Source organism: Schistocerca piceifrons, chromosome 3, assembly GCF_021461385.2.
Source record: "Schistocerca piceifrons isolate TAMUIC-IGC-003096 chromosome 3, iqSchPice1.1, whole genome shotgun sequence".
In the NCBI taxonomy this organism is placed as follows: Eukaryota; Metazoa; Arthropoda; class Insecta; order Orthoptera; family Acrididae; genus Schistocerca; species Schistocerca piceifrons.
Window position 1 is genome coordinate 850256182 of NC_060140.1, and position 19428 is coordinate 850275609.

The 19428-nt window shown below is 44.3% G+C and overlaps 1 pseudogene; it reads right to left on the minus strand.

The window, feature by feature from the left end:
• Positions 1 to 15936: 15936 nt before the first annotated feature.
• Positions 15937 to 16054, minus strand: LOC124791170 (annotated as a pseudogene).
• Between the last annotated feature and the right edge of the window lie 3374 nt (positions 16055 to 19428).

Consider the following 19428-nt stretch of genomic DNA (forward strand, 5'->3'; position numbering starts at 1 on the left):
AGTTTTATGTTAGGAAATAGTTTCACATATCATTCATATGCCCCAGTTTCTCAAGCACGAGGTCACAGAGTAGTAGTATGAAACTTTTATATAAATTTGAAATCGTCATATTCTTCCATATAATTTATGCGATGTCCCCATTTCTTCTCTTTCCTCGTTCTAACAAACAATCTTGTCATCACTAATTCCATAGCTTTCCTGCCACTCTCAAACCTTATTCTCCGGCTAACTTCACTAACCATGCAGGAATCACCGGTTTAGTTATCCGCGTTTATTCTCCAATTAGGCGTTACTGCGTGTTCGTACAACGCGTTTTCCGTGCTACTCCGAGAACAGAACTTTCGCGGTTGCCAACCGGGCACTGTAGAACAGGCCCTTAGTAATGTAGCGATCTGGCAAAAGTTTTCTGCGAAAATTTCATTTCCTTGGGTACACCGTGAAGATTAATATGTAATCTTTCTTAGCTGTTATTCCTGTTAGTAGTTTATTTCCACTTTGGTAGTACGAATCTACGGATTTCACTAATAATTGGAACAACACTGATAACTCGCACACCCAATCAACCACATAAACAAACAGCGATTGGTATTCACCTGTTTGGTTTTATTCGGCTTAGCTCATATAGCCCTGTCCCCTTTTGTCTGCGGGAAAGTTTTTCATTTCTAGATGCGACGGGGATTTCCCTGGCAGAGACACACGTACACTCCGAACGCATTCAAAAATTAACTTATGAATCGTTCAGAAATCAACTTAGAATGTGTTCAAAAACATCCAACTACACAAGGAGTCAAAATAAACGACAAGAAAGACGAGGAGACCACACTAAGGGACGACAAAAAGGAAGAGGACTCCGGCGAAACAACCGGAGAAGAAAACAACCAAGCACGGATTGAAGTGGCGCGAAGGAACCGCCGAAGGAATCAACAGACGATGACCCCAACGGTAGTGGGCACGCAGCAACAACCCCAACAAGAAACGGACTCAATAGACGGCGCACTCCACGCAGCACGGCTACACTGCAACTCCACGCCGGAAAAACTTATCCGACACCTCGGAAAACTGAAGGTGACGGAAATAACAGAATGTGTGGAAATAAAATCCAGAGGAACACTAAAAGCCTACAAAGTAGGCGTACCACTAAACGAGCTTCACAAAATCACAGATCCAGAAAAAATGGCCTCAAGGGGCCCTAATTAGAAGATATCGGTTCTTACGCCCCCCAAAGCCGAGGTGCCAAACTCGAAGTTTAATCTACTTCTTTGGAACGTAGAAGGACTAAGAAGCGCCTTAGATTTGACGGAAGGCGGGCTGCTAAGAAGCCATGACATACTGACAGAGACATTCGCGACGGACAATATAGAAATCCCCGGTTTCTACTCAAAACATATTCCTGCAAGAAAAGGACCGAGAGGAAGACCTACAAAAGGAATATCCTGCTTCTACAAACCAACGATAGGAATAGCATCTTCTGTCTGTAGACAAGAAGACACCATAAAAATGGAGACTGGGAGAGTGACTTTCATAGGCCTCTACATCGAACCACTTACCCCGATTGAGGACGTCACGGAAATCGTGATAACCGCTCTAGAAAAGACAGCCTCGGGAAGAAGTATTATTATAGCGCGAGACATAAACTACAGACTAGATAAGCACGATTGCAGAAGTAGGGAACTACTACAGATGATGGCTGAAGAGGGATTCACACTGGTTAACAAGAGAGGAAACAACACATACTTCGCACACAATGGTAGCAGCACCATAGACATAATCGTTTACGGACCACAAGGTGATATTCCGCCGCGGAGACACCGATATAGAAACACTGCCCAGTGACAACTACCTTTAAAATGGAAGAACCTAAATGCACACAACAGAAAACAAAGGACTCGAGAAGAACCTCCTGAAAGATAGAGTAGAATAAAATACGCGAAAATGGAGACAAGCTTACCGCCTTTGAAAACAAAATACAGGAAAAGGACCTAGATGCTGCAGCAACAGCGCTAGAAGACATAACTAAAGCCCCAGCCATCACAACCAACGAGAGAAAGGCAAAGAGATGGTTCGGTCAACAATGCTGCACAGAGAGAAAGAAAGTCATATTAGCCATCCATGTGGCCAAACGCACAAAAAAACAGGACGACCTGATCACATATAGCAGACTCAGGAAAGAATACAAGAACCTCCTAAAGAAAAAATGGACGATTTCACAGAACTAGAGGCTAGAAGTATGGTGCAAGATGCAAAAGAAAACCCCTACATAGCTCTAAAGCCACGACAGTCGCCGCGCAAGGTAGCCGCGTGGTCTTAGGCGCCTTGCCACGGTTCACAAGGCTCCCCCCGCCAGAGGTTCGAATCCTCCCTTGGGCACGGGTATGTGTGTTGTACTTAGTGTAAGTTAGTTTAAGTTAGATTAAGTAGTGTGTAAGCCTAGGGACCGATGACCGGAGCAGTTTGGTCCTATAGAACTTACCACAAATTCCCAATTTTCCACGACAGTCACAGACAATGGGGAAAATAGAGATGCCAGTCTGGGAGGATCACTTCACTAGCATCCTAAATCAACAGATTCAACGAAGCTCATGAATCAACAAGACAATACGAAGACATCAGAAGATTCACGGCACAGGAAATCAGAAACATTACATCATCACTGAAGAACAAGAAGGCAGAAGGGCCAGACGGGATATTCAATGAACACATCAAGGCAGCCACGGAAGTTTTAATTCCAGCAATCACGGACATGACGAAATTATGTCTGCACGCAGGACGAATCCCGGAGAGATGGAGAACCTCGACAATCAGAATGCTGTTCAAGGGGAAACGAGAACCACATGACCCAAACTCGTGCCGGAGAATCGCACTAGAGAACAGCCTCCTCAAAATATTGACGAGCCTAATGAAGATACGACTAAGACAAGGAATCGACAACAAGATCCCCCAAACCTCATGGACGACATAGAGGAGAAAATAAGACTCTCGGAAGGAAAATTCCACACAGTATTCGTCGATTTCACAAAGGCGTTTGAATATCTCAACGGGACCATAACATGCGCGAAACTAGAACAGATGGTGGAACAAAACAGGAAACTACGCATGTTGACACACAACATCCTGAGCAAAAACACTATCATAATATCAGACAACGTAACAACCTCGCAATAAATTACACAGACAAATGGAAGTGTTACAAGGGGATCCCCTCAGTCTCCTTATGTTCAACGTAGCCATACACGACGTGGTCCTAGCAATAGCCTCCGTCCCTCAAAATCTATATATACGCAGACGACTTGGTGGTGGGATCACACGATACAAATGAACTGCTGAAAGGAATAAATGCTCTTGGAACATGGGCTGAACACAACGGACTGCTGATAAACGTAGAAAAGACTGTACGCATGGTCTTCAGGAAAGGAGGACACCTATCCAAAAAGGACAAAATATACCTCAAATAAGAACCTCTACAAACTACGAACAGCTTCAAATATCAGAGCGTAACAGTTTGGACAACAGTACACTCATAACGAGTCCATGGCGATCCATGGCCACCATCACATAATCTGCAGGACGAAGACATACCATCACCCGGACTCGATATGCATATGTAAACTCTGTGAAAAACATTGTGACCGATACCACGTATTAGTGTGTATAAACCCTGTGACATCAATCATAGACCTCTGTGTTAAATAGTGTATCTTAATATGCACAACTTGTGGGCAATAAAGTTTATTATAAAACGTCCAAGAACCATAGTAGGGGGACAACCTATGTACCAGCACACATTGCATTGTTGCCAAATTTATTCAAGATAGCGGCGATGACGTCATCCAAGATGGGGGCACGTAGACTTGGCAATATCACATGACGTCATCCAAGATGGCGGCTTTTGGCGGGAAAATAGGTCAATTGTGCTACGTCCACTAACGAAACCTCAAGAAAAAATGGCGGGAAGTTTGAATTTTGGCGGAAAAATAGTGCAATTGTGCTACGTGCAGTATCCTAAGCCTCCAGACGAGGCGAGAGCAGGGATGTGTAGTTATGTTTAGTGAAAGGGCCGTGTAATGTCTTGTAAGGAGCAATGTGCAGTGTGCTACAGTGTCATAGGAGGTAAAGACATGTGCTGCTATGATGTGTCTAGCGTATGGAGGCTGCACTTTGGAATTATGGTACGTTGATATAAAGTTGACTTTCACCCGCGTTCGGTGGTCGCGGCTCGGGATCGCGGTCCTGGACGGACGTATGTGTGTGCTTTGACCGCTGACGAGTGCGTTGACCGCGCCAACTCACGCTTGCAGTAGCCGAGCAGGGGCTGTGCGAGGTCTGAAATCAGACGGATGGGTGACTTCACGATCCAGTGGGCAGGGTGCAGAGTGGGGGTACCTGCGCATGTCTGCTGAGTTATTTTGCGAGCGGATCTGTAGGTTCTGCTATGCGTTATTAGGATAGTTTACGAGTACTGAGCGTATCTACACATCTGTGTGATGTATTATTTAGTAGCAGTTTGCTATAGTGTGTACTGAAATTATGATTGGGTGCGTGTCTGTGGGCTGTGCAACATGGTCCAGGGCACATCTGGGATTGGTGTTTTGTGATAGCGTGATAGATACACTGTATGGTTAAATAAGTTGTTCGAAAAAAATAAATAGTGTTCTCAATGATTACACGCGCCTGCAGCGCAGATCAGATTGATTTGGTTTTTCCGTCACCATCTCGGTTGCATGCGAGTAGTAAATGTTTTCCCGGCCGCGTTAACCGAGTGTGTCAACGAGCTATGAGCTACTCTAAGAATAGATGTGAAGGCAGGTCCAGACCTGAGACGCTGGCAGTATACATGAGAAGAACAATGCAGCTTTCACATGTGTCGGCTGTCACGAACGCTCGGAAGATGAACTTGGCTGGAGACTCTGGAATCCCCTTCCCCGCTGACCGCACGCGCGCGAGGCCTGCCTTGGAGCGTAATCTAAGACGCATAGGCGATATCAGTTTCTCCGGTGATAGGTGCGAATGCGACTGTGTTGAGGTCATGTTTGGGGGAGGCCGAGCAGAGACTTTTGGTCAGTTTGGCAGCTGGTGGTGTTTGGGCGCGTCTGTTGCACTATTTTGCGAGCATGTCTGTGCACTGTGCGGTGCTTTATTTGGAGAGTTTAAGAGTACAGAGCTCGTCTGTTGATATTGTGTACTGCATTATTTAAGAGCTGTTTGCTATTGTGTGGTGAAATTAGGAGTTGTTCACGTGTTTGTGGCCTGTGTCAGATGACCACAGTCGGATCAGTGCGGGTGTTTTGTGACAAATATACTCCACGACTAAATAAAAGGGCTCCAAATAAATAGAGTGCAGCAATTCCTTACTTCCCCGAGCAGCACAGCGCAGTCTGAGCTGTTTTTGCGCAATAACGGCAATCTGGTCAGAATGTGTGTGAGTAGACAAATAACTGGACAAGTTTATCTGTAGAGGAGTTACAGGTCTGGAATGGAATAAATATCTCGATGGGTGTGGTTGTGTTGCCAAGTGTAGTGCACTACTGGAGTTCAGAAACTGCCTTATGTCAGCCTTACATATCGAAACCTATGAGAAGTAAAAGTTTGAAAAAGATATGTAGCAAATAAATAAAGTACACACGTTCTTCCTTCCATCAGCCTATGCACTGAAATTATTTGAGAAAATTAGCAGTTGTTTGGCTATTTGGAGGTAAATGTTTTGCATTATTTACGAGCGGTTCGCATGTCTGTAGGCTGTGCTATGAGTTATTTTTAACTGTTTACAATTAGCAAGCGTGTGTCTAGAACATTATAAATGAGTTATGTAGGAGTGTTTTGCAGGTCTGTATGATGTGGGACATGTCGGTGTGATATATATACTCCATTCCTAAAAGTAAATTCGTTTGTCTGTGGACCTAGTGCAGTGTGAGTCCGTTTACCAGAAACGTATAGGAAGAGGTTGAGTGCTGGTGACTTAGTTTGAAACAATTTTCTTAGGTTGGTGGCGGAAGCACAAGTGAGCTATGTTTACTGGCAGATTTCAAACTTGGCCCTGGTTCCTAGGAGGAGGAGGTGGCGTTCTGGTCCTCGAAAAGTAGTTGATATCAGGGAGCTGAACACGTTTGCATACGTATATGAAATTGTAAATTCAATTATTTAATATAGCTGGGGTGGTGAGAGTGAATTAGCGGGCATTCTCGCGCCGAACAAATGTGCTGTTATACGGTCATGGTGGATTCCACTGTCGGTCAAACTCTGGCACCAAACGTATCCTTTGTACGGCATGCGGTCGACAGATTCCACCGTGTCCGGCGTTAAGTGCTCGCGGGCGTGGGCGACCGTTTGTGGCGGGACCCTCAGGCGCCGCTCGCCACCGCCTACCTGGTGCGCTAGCAGTGGGGGTGTGCTTGACGTCAGCGAGCCAGGGAGCGGGCTCAGCCAGCCGCGTCTACGTCAGCTGTGCTCTGGAGTTTCGCTGTGTGAGCATGGAGAAGTCAGTTGGGACACACCTGCATGACCGTAATGTCTGAAATAAAGAGTCATTTTCCATGTATTTACAGAAGGCTATGTCCGTCGCGTGTATGGAGGGTGTGTGACGTAAGCGGGGCGGCGGCGCAGCGATTGTACAGTTATTACACGCGCGCGCGAGAGCGAGTCAATTAGCGGCCGTTCTAGTGCGGTCCAAAGGTGCTGTTATATAGTCATGGCGGATTCCACTGTCGAGCAAACTTTGCCGCCAAAAGTGTAGCACTGCGTTCTCGTTCGCACAGGGACACGTGGCGAACGGCTGTGTGAGGTCGGCATCGACAGGTTTGAACGTGGTGCCGAAAGTGTTGCAGGGAAATGGGCGACCGTTGTGCGATTCAGCTACGAGGCAGACAATTTTGGCAGGAAACGTGTGGAGGCGACGAATGCACGTGGTGAGCGGACAAGGGGCCGCTGTGATGTCAAACTCGACAAGTTCCAGCGTGTCCAGCGAAAACATGTTTACGACGTGGGAGCGATCACTGGTCTCGCCCCCCGCACTAGTGGCCGGATGCCTCACGTGACAGGCGTAGGCAGTGTCTCTGCGCACTGGCAAGGGGGCCAGGGGGTGGCGAGGATTTGAACTAATTCAGTTGGAGCGCGGATGTCGTGGTGACTGCACTGCGATATCAAAGATGTGTGTGCTGACTGTGTTGGAGAACAAGTGGTGACCGTACTGCTTGAAATAAAGTCTTCAGTCCCCTCCCCCCTGCAAAATCAAAGGACGTGAATTACGTTACTATAAGTGCAGTTTATTATTTGACGCGATTATGATAGGCTACCAGTGAAAAAAAAGATAAGTGATGGAGAAAGCTCGTACATGTGATGAACTATGGTGTTGGGGATTAGAACTTGTGATAGATTTTTGTTATGGATGTAAGGAGAACGGCTTTCTCACCGAGAAAATCGGACATCTTGAATAAATAATAAATGATAATAATACATAGAAGTACAGTTTTCGAGATATTATCGTGTTGGAATTTGAATTTGGAGCAATTTTCTAGTGGATGTAGGCCTATAATAATAATAATAATAATAATATAATAATAATAATGAATGATAATGAATGATAATAAATGAAAATGAATGATAATAAACAAAACTAAGGTTTTGCAGCCATTATCGTGTAGGAATTTGAATTTGGAGGGAATTTTCTAGTGGAGGCAGGTCAATAATAATAAATAATAATAAATGATAATAAATGACAATGAATGATAATGAATGTTAATAAATGATAATTAATGATAATAAATGACAATGAATGATAATGAATCTTAATAAATGATCATGAATAATAAACAAAAGTAAGGTTTTGCAGCCATTATCATGTTGGAATTTGAATTTGGAGGGAATTTTCTAGTGGAGGCAGGTCAATAATAATAAATGATAATAAATAATAATAAATGATAATAAATAATAATAAATGATAATGAATGTTAATAAATGATAATGAATAATAATAATAAAGACAAGTACGGTCTTTGCATGCATTATCCTGTTGGAATTCAAACTTCCAACCATTTTTTTTTCTTCTGGAGGCTTAGGTTAGTGGACGTAGCACAGTTGGACTATTTTCCCGCCAAAATTCAAACTTCCGCCATATTTTCTTGAGGTTAGGTTAGTGAACATAGCACAATTGACCTATTTTCCCGCCAAAAGCCGCCATCTTGGATGACGTCATGCGATGTTGCCAAGTCTACATTCCGCCATCTTGAATAAATTTGGCAACAATGCAACGTGCGCTGGTACATAGGTTGTCCCCCTACTAACTATGCCTCCTGAAATTGCCGCCCGGGATAGATGCCTAGGTTTGCCCCTCTTCCCCCAGATCGTGGCCTGGTTTACGTCAACATCAAGCGTTACATTTTCTTTAAATGCAAACATTTTAGGTTTATCGTGACTGTTTTTGACATGAAATGAAATAAGTTTACAGTTACCACTGTTAATTTATCTCCATGACGCGTTTCAAAGGTTTAAACTTCCATCATCCGGTGGATTTACGTTTCTTAGTATGACATGTACATGCGCACGAGCGCGCGCGTGTGTGTGTTACGATTTGTTGGAAGAACCTGTGGCACTTTCACTGCCGTAACACATCACATGTATACTGTCTTATTTTGTAAAAAAATATGGCACCTAATATTTCCCGACGCCATATTTGTCTACAAAATATGACAGTATGACGTTTTCCTCGATGGTTAGTGTTCATTGGAGGTGAGGGTATCATCTGGAGTGCCCCAGGAAAGTGTGGTAGGTCCGCTGTTGTTTTCTATCTACATAAATGATCTTTCGGATAGGTGGATAGCAATGTGCGGCTGTTTGCTGATGATGCTGTGGTGTACGGGAAGGTGTCGTCGTTGAGTGACTGTAGGAGGATACAAGATGACTTGGACAGGATTTGTGACTGTTGTAAAGAATGGCAGTTACCTCTAAATATATATAAATGTAAATTAATGCAGATGATTAGGAAAAAGAATCCCGTAATGTTTGAATACTCCATTAGTAGTTTAGCGCTTGACACAGTCAAGTCGATTAAATATTTGGGCGTAACATTGCAGAGCGATATGAAGTGGGACAAGCATGTAATGGCAGTTGTGGGGAAGGCGGATAGTTGTCTTCGGTTCATTGGTAGAATTTTGGGAAGATGTGGTTCATCTGTAAAGGAGACCGCTTATAAAACACTAATACGACCTATTCTTGAGTACTGCTCGAGCGTTTGGGATCCCTATCAGGTCGGATTGAGGGAGGACATAGAAGCAATTCAGAGGCAGGCTGGTAGATTTGTTACTGGTAGGTTTGATCATCACGCGAGTGTTACGGAAATGTTTCAGGAACTCGGGTGGGAGTCTCTGAAGGAAAGGTCTTTCCGTGAATCGCTACTGAGGAAATTTAGAGAACCAGCATTTGAAGCTGACTGCAATACAATTTTACTGCCGCCAACTTACATTTCGCGGAGAGACCACAAAGATAAGATAAGAGGAACTAGGGCTAGTACAGAGGCGTATAGGCAGTCATTTTTCCCTCGTACTGTTTGGGAGTGGAACAGGGAGAGAATATGCTAGTTGTGGTACGAGGTACCCTCCGCCACGCACCGTATGGTGGATTGCGGAGTATGTATGTAGATGTAGATGTAGATATTGAGTTACGGCAGTGAAAGTTCCACAATTTCCTCCAAAAAAACATAACACAACACACACACACACACACATATCATACTAACAAATGTAAATCCACCTGATGATGGATTAAACCTTTGAAAAGCGTCGTGGAGATAAATAAACAGTGGCTGGCAACAGTTAACTTGATGTTTAATTTAATGTCAAGCGTTACATATTCAAAAGTGGCCAGCCGTTCGGTTCGTTTCTTTTCATCTGTTTATGATTAACAATGCTACTGGAGGGAAGTTGAGTTAGTGCAGATGGATTAACGAAATTGCAGTGAACGAGTGCACTGACTTTATTTCCTCTGTTTAGTATTCTTTAATATAACGTGTTGCCGGCTATATCAGTTGCTTTTCTGGGGCAGCTTTGGAAGCGAGGAGCGCAAGGGGTATCATACAGGAGACGTGCAGAGAGGCTCGGTGAAAAGACCCCCGGTGAGCCGAGGGAACGCGACGCTTCGCAGAACTGTGGACAGGGCACCCACCGGTAGGTACAGCTGCTCTCGCGTTGTCTTAGGGAAAGTCGCCTCGGCAAGAATCGTGCTAGCACCAGCCCACTGTGCGGTTTATTGCACGTATACACTTTGGACTGCCTAATTGGAAGCATTTGTTTCGGGAGATGGAACTCTGCCACCAGAAGGTAGCTGCACGGACTATATTAAGGTAAACGCTTCCAGCATCGAAGTACTACAGGTTCAGAAGATGCCACGGAGATGGCGGCTAGCCTTGAGCACATTTCTTTAGCGTTTCCCACGATCTGTCATGTGAGGCTGCTGGTGGTTCAGAGGCCACGCATCGCTGAAATACACTACTGGCCATTAAAATTGCTACACGAAGAGGAAATGCAGATGATAAACGGGTATTCACTGGACAAATATATTATACTAGAACAGACATGTGATTACATTTTGGCCGGCCGCGGTGGCCGAGCGGTTCTAGGTGCTTCAGTCCGGAACCGCGCGACTGCTACGGTCGCAGGTTCGAATACAGCCTCGGGCATGGATGTGTGTGATGTCCTTAGGTTAGTTAGGTTTAAGTAGTTCTAAGTTCTAGGGGACTGATGACCTCCGCTGTTAAGTCCCATAGTGCTCAGAGTCATTTGATTACATTTTCACGCAATTTTGGTGCACAGTTCCTGAGAAATCAGTACCCAGAACAACCACCTCTGGCCGTAATAACGGCCTTGATACGCTTGGGTATTGAGTCAAACAGAGCTTGGATGGCGTGCACAGGTACAGCTGCCCATGCAGCTTCAACACGATACCACAGTTCATCATGAGTAGTGACTGACGTATTGTGACGAGCCAGTTGCTCGGCCACCATTGACCAGACGTTTTCAATTGGTGAGAGATCTGGAGAATTTGCTGGCCAGGGCAGCAGGCGAACATTTTCCGTATCCAGAGAGAACCGTACAGGACCTGCAACATGCTGTCGTGCATTATCCTGCTGAAATGTAGGGTTTCGCAGGGATCGAATGAAGGGTAGAGCCACGGATCGTAACACATCTGAAATGTAACGTCCACTGTTCAAAGTGCCGTCAATGCGAACAAGAGGTGACCGAGACGTGTAACCAATGGCACCCCATACCGTCACGCCGGATGATACGCCAGTATGGCGATGACGAATACACGCTTCCAATGTGCGTTCACCGCGATGGCGCCAAACTCGGATGCGACCATCGTGATGCTGTAAACAGAACCTGGATTCATGTGTAAAAATGACGTTTTGCCATTCGTGCACCCAGGTTCGTCGTTGAGTACACCATCGCAGGCGCTCCTGTCTGTGATGCAGCGTCGAGGGTAGCGCAGCCGTGGTCTCCGAGCTGATAGTCCATGCTGCTGCAAACGTCGTCGAACTGTTCGTGCAGATGGTTGTTGTCTTGCAAACGTCCCCATCTGTTGACTCAGGGATCAAGACGTGGCTGCACGATCCGTTACAGCCATGCGGATAAGATGCCCGTCATCTCGACTGCTAGTGATACGAGGCCGTTGGGATGCAGCACGGCGTTCCGTATTACCCTCCTGAAACCACCGATTCCACATTCTGCTAACAGTCATTGGATCTCGATCAACGCGAGCAGCAATGTCGCGATACGATAAACCGCAATCGCGAAAGGCTACAATCCGACCTTTAAAAAGTCGGAAACGTGATGTTACGCATTTCTCCTCCTTACACGAGGCATCACAACAACGTTTCACCAGGCAACGCCGGTCAACTGCTGTTTGTGTATGAGAAATCGGTTGGAAACTTTCCTCATATCAGCACGTTGTAGGTGTCGCCACCGGCGCCAACCTTGTGTGAATTGCTCTGAAAAGTTAATGATTTCCATATAACAGCATCTTCTTCCTGTCTGTTAAATTTCGCTTCTGTACCACGTCATCTTCGTGGTGTTGCAATTTTGATGGCCAGTAGTGTATAAGTGCTGTCAGGAGAATGTAAGACATAGTGGGAAATTTTTTTTAGAAACGAGTGGAAGAAATTGGAATAATTGCTTTTGACATTTCACCTCTTCTTGAGAGGATATTTGTTAAAGAAACTGTTACATCATAGGTGAACAGACGTAACTTTAAAGAGGATTGGTGGTGGAGTTTTTCTTGGTAGGAGGAAAGGAACAGTCAGTTGTTTACTGACTTAGAGAGAGAGAGACTTGGTCTCTGGGCTTGGTGCTGAACATACCGGTTCTCGACACGCTGCGCTGTCAACTGGAGGAGCCAACCGGGGTCCAGTGTTTGAGTCCTCGGCAGAGCGATTCTAGCATCAAACTTCTTCATCGGAGCGCAACACAGTGTCACCAATCTGCTCATATTAAGCTGAAGATCATGGTGAGGATAGCAACCAGTTCTGGCATGTTGGGAAAATCAACAATATGAAGTTCAGATTGATGATGAGTTTCACTCTCCTATGTCCGTCAGTGCATCGTCAGGTCTATGGGTCTCTACAGCTCTCTGTTCAGACAGGCAGTTATTGTATTCGTTATATAGTCGCACTGAGACAATTTTCACGAAGTCAGGTATGAGTTTATAAATCAGTTGTGATGCCATCGAGTAACTCTGCCAACTGATAATTCCACTTCTGTAATTTTCATGGTTAATTCTATGATGGTGACTTTAGTAGTTCATGACTGTTTTTGATGCTTCACGATACTAATGCTTTTTGTAATAAACTACAGAAGCCATTTAAAGCTTGTGTTTAGTATCACATTTAATACTTTCCAATGATAAAATGAAAATTCCACATCTTAAGATTCACTCCTAGGGCCACAAAATTCAGTCTATAGCGTCCCCAGTGAAATACTAACAAAAGACTTAAAAAACAGTAGCCTATTTATGAAGAAGAGATATTTAAAAATTGAATAATAAGTGGACACTAGCCGCTCAGGTGAACATGTATTTTTCTCATGTATCCGTATATAATTTCTCTGTGTAAGTTTCGAGGGCAAAGAAATATAACAAAATGATCTAGAGAGACGACAAGATACGCTCTTTTGTTAATTTTTTAGTCGCGTTCACTTCTTCTCTTGTCTTGGTTGCGTGTAGACGGACATCTTGCGAGTGCTGGTAAATGTAAGCATATTTGTACTAATGAAGCAGATAATATATATATTGATTTAATATTATTGTTCACTTTTAATGTTCATGTCCGCCTTCCTCGAATTAACCTGCAATCGAATAATTTACAGCGCAACAATCGCTGCGGCCGATGCAGCCAACGACGCCATTACTTGGCGATATTAACTTATAAAAACTAGCGGAAGCGAAAAACTCGCCCGCTATTAACATAATATACATTTTTCTCCACAGCCGTCCGACGTTGCGGGAAATACATAGCTTTAAGGTTCTTATTTTCAGTACAATAGCCGAGAGCCAGAGCCAGGACTCCGACTACAATGCAATGGTTAACGGAGGCGTGAAAAAATACTCTCGCGCGTGTGTGGGCCGCAATTGTAATTAATAACTAAAGATTTTTCGCTTTAAAGTGAACTGACTAGCCGAGGAAATTAATATGAAAAGTTTATTGTATTGTTCAACTTATATGCTCATGTTTTAATATTCAACGAGTCTAACGTTCATTAACGTAACAAATAATTTCCACTGAAGATTAATATTGTTAAAAAAGAGAACTTCACAAAAGCATTGAATTGTAAATCAAAATTGAATGAAAATCATTTTGATTAAGGCCCACCACGAAAGTCGGCAACAATCACCATTACCAATCAATTTATGTAGTAAATAATAAATTAAATTACGACGGCTGACGGACGCGAGAAGTCCGTTGTGTAAATTAATTTCAGCATTGGTCTCAAGGGTGTGCCTGTTTGATACTAATTCTGATTCATTTAAAGTCACTTGTGGGGTAACGTTGCCACTATATCAGTTGCTTTTCTGGGCGAGCTTTGGAAGCGAGGAGCATTAGGGATATCACACAGGAGACGTGCAGAGAGGCATTGTTGATGGTACCCCCTCGTGGTGTTTCGGGCACGTGACCCGGTAACAAAAACATGTAAGCGGAGCAGAAACGGACGGGGCATCACCCTAGCGAAGATAAGGGCTGCAAATAGGGAAATCCATTGATATAAGGGACTTTGACAAATGGCAGATTATTATTACGCAGAGCTTGCGAACGAGTATCTCGAAAACGGCGAAGTTGGTCGAATGTTCAGTGCTAATGTCGTGAGCATCTACGGAAATAGGTTTAAAGACAGTGAAACAACCTATAGGCGCTAAATGGTTGGTCGTGAGCATCTACGGAAATAGGTTTAAAGACAGTGAAACAACCCATAGGCGCTAAATGCCAACCATTTAGCGCCTATAGGTTGTTTCACTGTCTTTAAGCCTATTTCCGTAGATGCTCACGACATTAGCACTGATCATTCGACCAACTTCGCCGTTTTCGAGATACTCGTTCGCAAGCTCTGCGTAATAATAATCTGCCATTTGTCAAAGTCCCTTATATCAATGGATTTCCCTATTTGCAGCCCTTATCTTCGCTAGGGTGATGCCCCGTCCGTTTCTGCTCCGCTTACATGTTTTTGTTACCGGGTCACGTGCCCGAAACACCACGAGGGGGTACCATCAACAATGCCTCTCTGCACGTCTCCTGTGTGATATCCCTAATGCTCCTCGCTTCCAAAGCTCGCCCAGAAAAGCAACTGATATAGTGGCAACGTTACCCCACAAGTGACTTTAAATGAATCAGAATTAGTATCATACAGGCACATCCTTGAGACCAATGCTGAAATTAATTTACATAATGGACTTCTCGCGTCCGTCAGCCGTCGTAATTTAATTTAGTATTTAGTACATAAATTGATTGGTAATGGTGATTGTTGCCGACTTTCGTGGTGGGCCTTAATCAAAATGATTTTCATTCAATTTTGATTTACAATTCAATGCTTTTGTGAAGTTCTCTTTTTTAACAATATTAATCTTCAGTGGAAACGTTTCAGAGAACGAGGAGTTTTGTGGCTCGTTTGCTCCGTAAAGTAGGATAGATAATAATCTGTGGCATTTCTTCTGAAAGATCACAATGCTGGTGTACGTGCAAGTGTTTCGGAGCACACCTTTCAACGTACATTGTTCCACATGGAGCACCGCAGCAGACTGCTCCTACCTGTTCACACAGTGACACAACGGCATCATCAGTTACGATTGTAGTGAGAACGGGACCATTGGGATTCGACCGTCGATCAATGGAAACGTGTCAGCTGGTCAGGTCAATCACATCTTTGCTACACTAGGCCGCTAGTCGTCTCCAAAAAACGCCGTGAAGAAGGTGAACGGCGGCTCGAAACGTGCAGCACACCACGAACGCAGGCTGGTGGGAGTAGTATTATGATATGGGAGACGTTCCCCTGTGCTTGCGTGGGACCTGAGATAGTAATCGAAGACACGCTGAGAACTGCGAACCACCTGCATCCCTTCATGCTCCATGTCTTCCCCGACGACGATGTCATCTTTCAGCATCATAACTGTCCATGTCTCGAAGCCAGAACAGAGCTACAGTGGTTTGGAGAGCGTTATAGTGAATTCATGTTGATGTCTAAAACTAAACTAAAACTTAACTCCACCCCAACAGGCCATGAAGGCCCAAAGGTACTGACTGGCCGCAGTGTCATCCTCAGTTCAGAGGCATCATCACTGGATGCGGATATGGAGGGGCACGTGGTCAGCATACCGTTCTCCCGGCCGTATGTCGGTTTCCGTGACCGGAGCCCCTAGTTATCAATCAAGTAGCTCCTCAGTTTGCCTCACAAGGGCTGGGTGCATCCCGCTTGCCAACAGCGCTCGGCAGGCTGGATGGTCACCCATCCAAGTCCTAGCCCAACCCGACAGTGCTTAACTTCGCTGATCTGACGGGAACCGGTGTTACCACTGAGGCAAGGCCGTTGGCCATGTTGACCAAATTCGGTGACCAAATTCGGCTGATGTAGATCCTATGAACCTCATCTGGGTCCCTATCGGGCGCAATCACCGCGTACGCAAATCAACGGCCCGTTGTTTACTCGAATTACACGACCTGTGCGTAGACATCTAATGCCACATACCTCCACTAACCTACCAACAAACTGTCGGATCCTTGATACGCAGGATCAGTGATGTATTTCGTTCCAAAGACTGATAAACAAGCTGTTTAGCAGCAGGTGGTCATAGTGTTTTGGCTCATCAGCATATTTACAGGGTTTCCCATTAATCTTGACCACCCTAAAAAACTGTTTGTCCAGATGCAAATTACAAAATGTTTCAAGAAAATGTTCTTTAGCCGTCAGGGGGACATCAATCAGCATGATTGCCTTTGTTGTAGCTTTGTTTTTTACGAAGATATGAACAGTGGTATCACTTTTTTAAAAGGCACCCTGTATTTTCTATCCTAAAAACCTATTCAAAAATGTACCACAGTGTACCATTCACTGAAACACGTTATTAATTACATAACACAACACTGACGCTTACGCTCCCAGCAGTTAGTCCAGGTGCTCGGGGTAAAGGATTACATCCACGTGCCGACGTTGACAGAGGACAAGTGTAAACATAAGTAGTATGCACACCCATCATTCCGTCAACCATCATCAGTTGAAGAGTTGTGTGAATAAAATGTACACCAACGAAGAGAGGGTAGAAATGATACTCGTCAATGGGGAATGTCAGTTAGCAGAACAGTAATTGCAGTACTGTTTTCTTATGTACGGGTACGTTTAGTACAGTAGTTTAGTCCTTTTAAATACTGTCGTGTAGAGTAGGCATACAGGAAATGTTGCCCTTGCGTCAAACTGCATTGACATAACGTTTCTTTTATTGTTGTTGTTGTTGAAGGTAGGCAAAATGCTCAAAACGCTCTGAGCACCATGGGACTTAACATCTGAGGTCATCAGTTCCCTAGACTTAGAACTACTTAAACCTAACTAACCTAAGGACATCACACACGTCCATGCCCGAGGCAAGATTCGAACCAGCGATCGTAGCAGCAGCACGGTTCCAGACTGAAGCGCCTAGAACCACTCGGCCATAGAGGCCGGCCGGCAAAATGCTACGCAGGCAGCGGAACTGTACAGAGGGTGATATCCTGACAAGAACCCACCTTCCTGACGGATGTTTTCGGATGTTTTCTCGTCTTGTTGCGACGCTTCAGGAAACGGGAAGTTTCAACCCACGACAACGCATTCGTCGTAGCACTCGCACAGACGAAGCTGGCGAAGATACTGTTCTCGCTTCCGTTGGTATGAATCCACATGTGAGCACACGACAGTTTGAATACGAGTTTGGCATTCCTAAAACCAGTGTACATCGTATTCTTACAAGACACCGGTTCCATACTTACCATATACATCTACGTCAAGAATTGCATGGGAATTTTTTCCAGAATCGAGTACAGTTCTGTCAGTGGGCACAGCAGCAAATCCTCGCCGGCTCGAACTTCTTCTCCAGTGTTCTATTTACCGATGAATGTTCCTTCTCAAACAAAGGACAGATAAATACAAGGAACATGCATTATTGGTCCAGCGACAATCCACGATGGCTTAGACAGGTGGAACATCAGCGTCAATGGAGAGTTAACGTCTGATGTAGGATGCTCGGTACTACAATTATTGGTGCTTATTTCATCAATGGTAGTCTAAACGGCACAGCGTATGCCAACTTCCTCAGACGAATTCTTCCTCCTCTTCTGGATGAAGTACCGCTAGGAACCAGAGTCCTTATATGGTATCAACACGATGGACATCCAGCACATAAAGCCTTGCGTGCACGTCGTGTTCTGAACCGAAGGTATCCTGCCAGATGGATTGGTCGAGGAGGAACAGTTACTTGCCCTGCTAGATATCCTGATTTAAATCCTCTGGGCTTTTTCCTTTGGGGGTGCATTAAAGACGTTGTCTAGCGCGATATTCCAACAACTCCAGAGGACATGCAGGAACGTACCGTGCGTGCTTGTAATTCTCTTTGTAGGGAAGCACCCTACTCACGCCTTATAAAATTCACATCAGTCTTTCCATTGTGTGCCAGCCAGTCCGCTGTAATTAGCTCTGACGTCATAAATGTTGCGCAATACTTTAAAAATCAAGTAAATAACCTGAAACGTTTCTAGCATGTCAGGAGTAATACTAAAAATGGTTCAAATGGCTCTGAGCACTATGCGACTTAACTTCTGAGGTCATCAGTCGCCTAGAACTTAGAACTAATTAAACCTAACTAACCTAAGGACATCACACACATCCATGCCCGAGGCAGGATTCGAACCTGCGACCGTAGCGGCCGCTCGGTTCCGGACTGTAGCGCCTAGAACCGCACGGCCACTCCGGCCGGCAGTAATACTAAATCAATATGTGCTGAATATCAGTTCAATAACTTTAACCATTTTCGAAATTTGTAAAAATCATTGGCGCAACAGAAGAGAGCAAGAAACTTAAAAATTTTTATTTAGATTCCTTTTGCATAATAATTTAGTAGAAACAGTATTCTGGATCTCGCAAATTAAAATTTTAGTTGAAATTCATGATTTTCTGGTTTTTGTCTTAAAAATTAAGGAAGCAAGATAGATTAAGTAGGCGAATAAATAAAGCTAGGATGTTTAAATTTAAGTAGAAGGGAGATCCGCTATAATCATAAAGATGTGAGAAGTTTCAACTGAATAACTATAAAACTATAGCGATAGCGTATCTCCAAAGGGCAAGTTCAGAGCTCGTCTACTGCGTGTAGTGTAATTAAATTAATTCTCTCGCCCAAAATATTTGACTTAGCCACGTCAGACTTTTATTATGATTACTTACTTGTGTGCTGATTGCACAATTAAATTGAAAGCTTCATCGGCCATCAGCAAAGGAAGCAATGATTTATTCGATAACTTAAAGTGGTGCATTACTAGCCCAGCGGCTAGTCGGGAGAGCAGATTTGATCAGGTGTTCCCTTAGCCGTCCGCACCGCGGCTTTATATGTAAGAACACTGATTAGAGCACCACCCGTGCCGGGAGTCGCGTCGCGTCGGTATCATCATTGATATAAACAGCCTCGGATGCAGTAATAAGTTACTCGGGATACGCGTAACCATGAAATCGTTTTCGAGTGAAGTGTTAATTTTGGGATGATGTTAATGATCTGTCTTTAGTTTGCGTATGTCGTATTTTCACGTGCCGCCGCAGGACAGACATTCTACCATTATTAGCGTGGCGTTTGATGAACATTATCATCAAATTATGGCGAGCATTCACTTAAACATTTAATTTGAACAGTTATAGTTGCATCAGTGCATTAGACTCTGAATTGCTCTGGTAG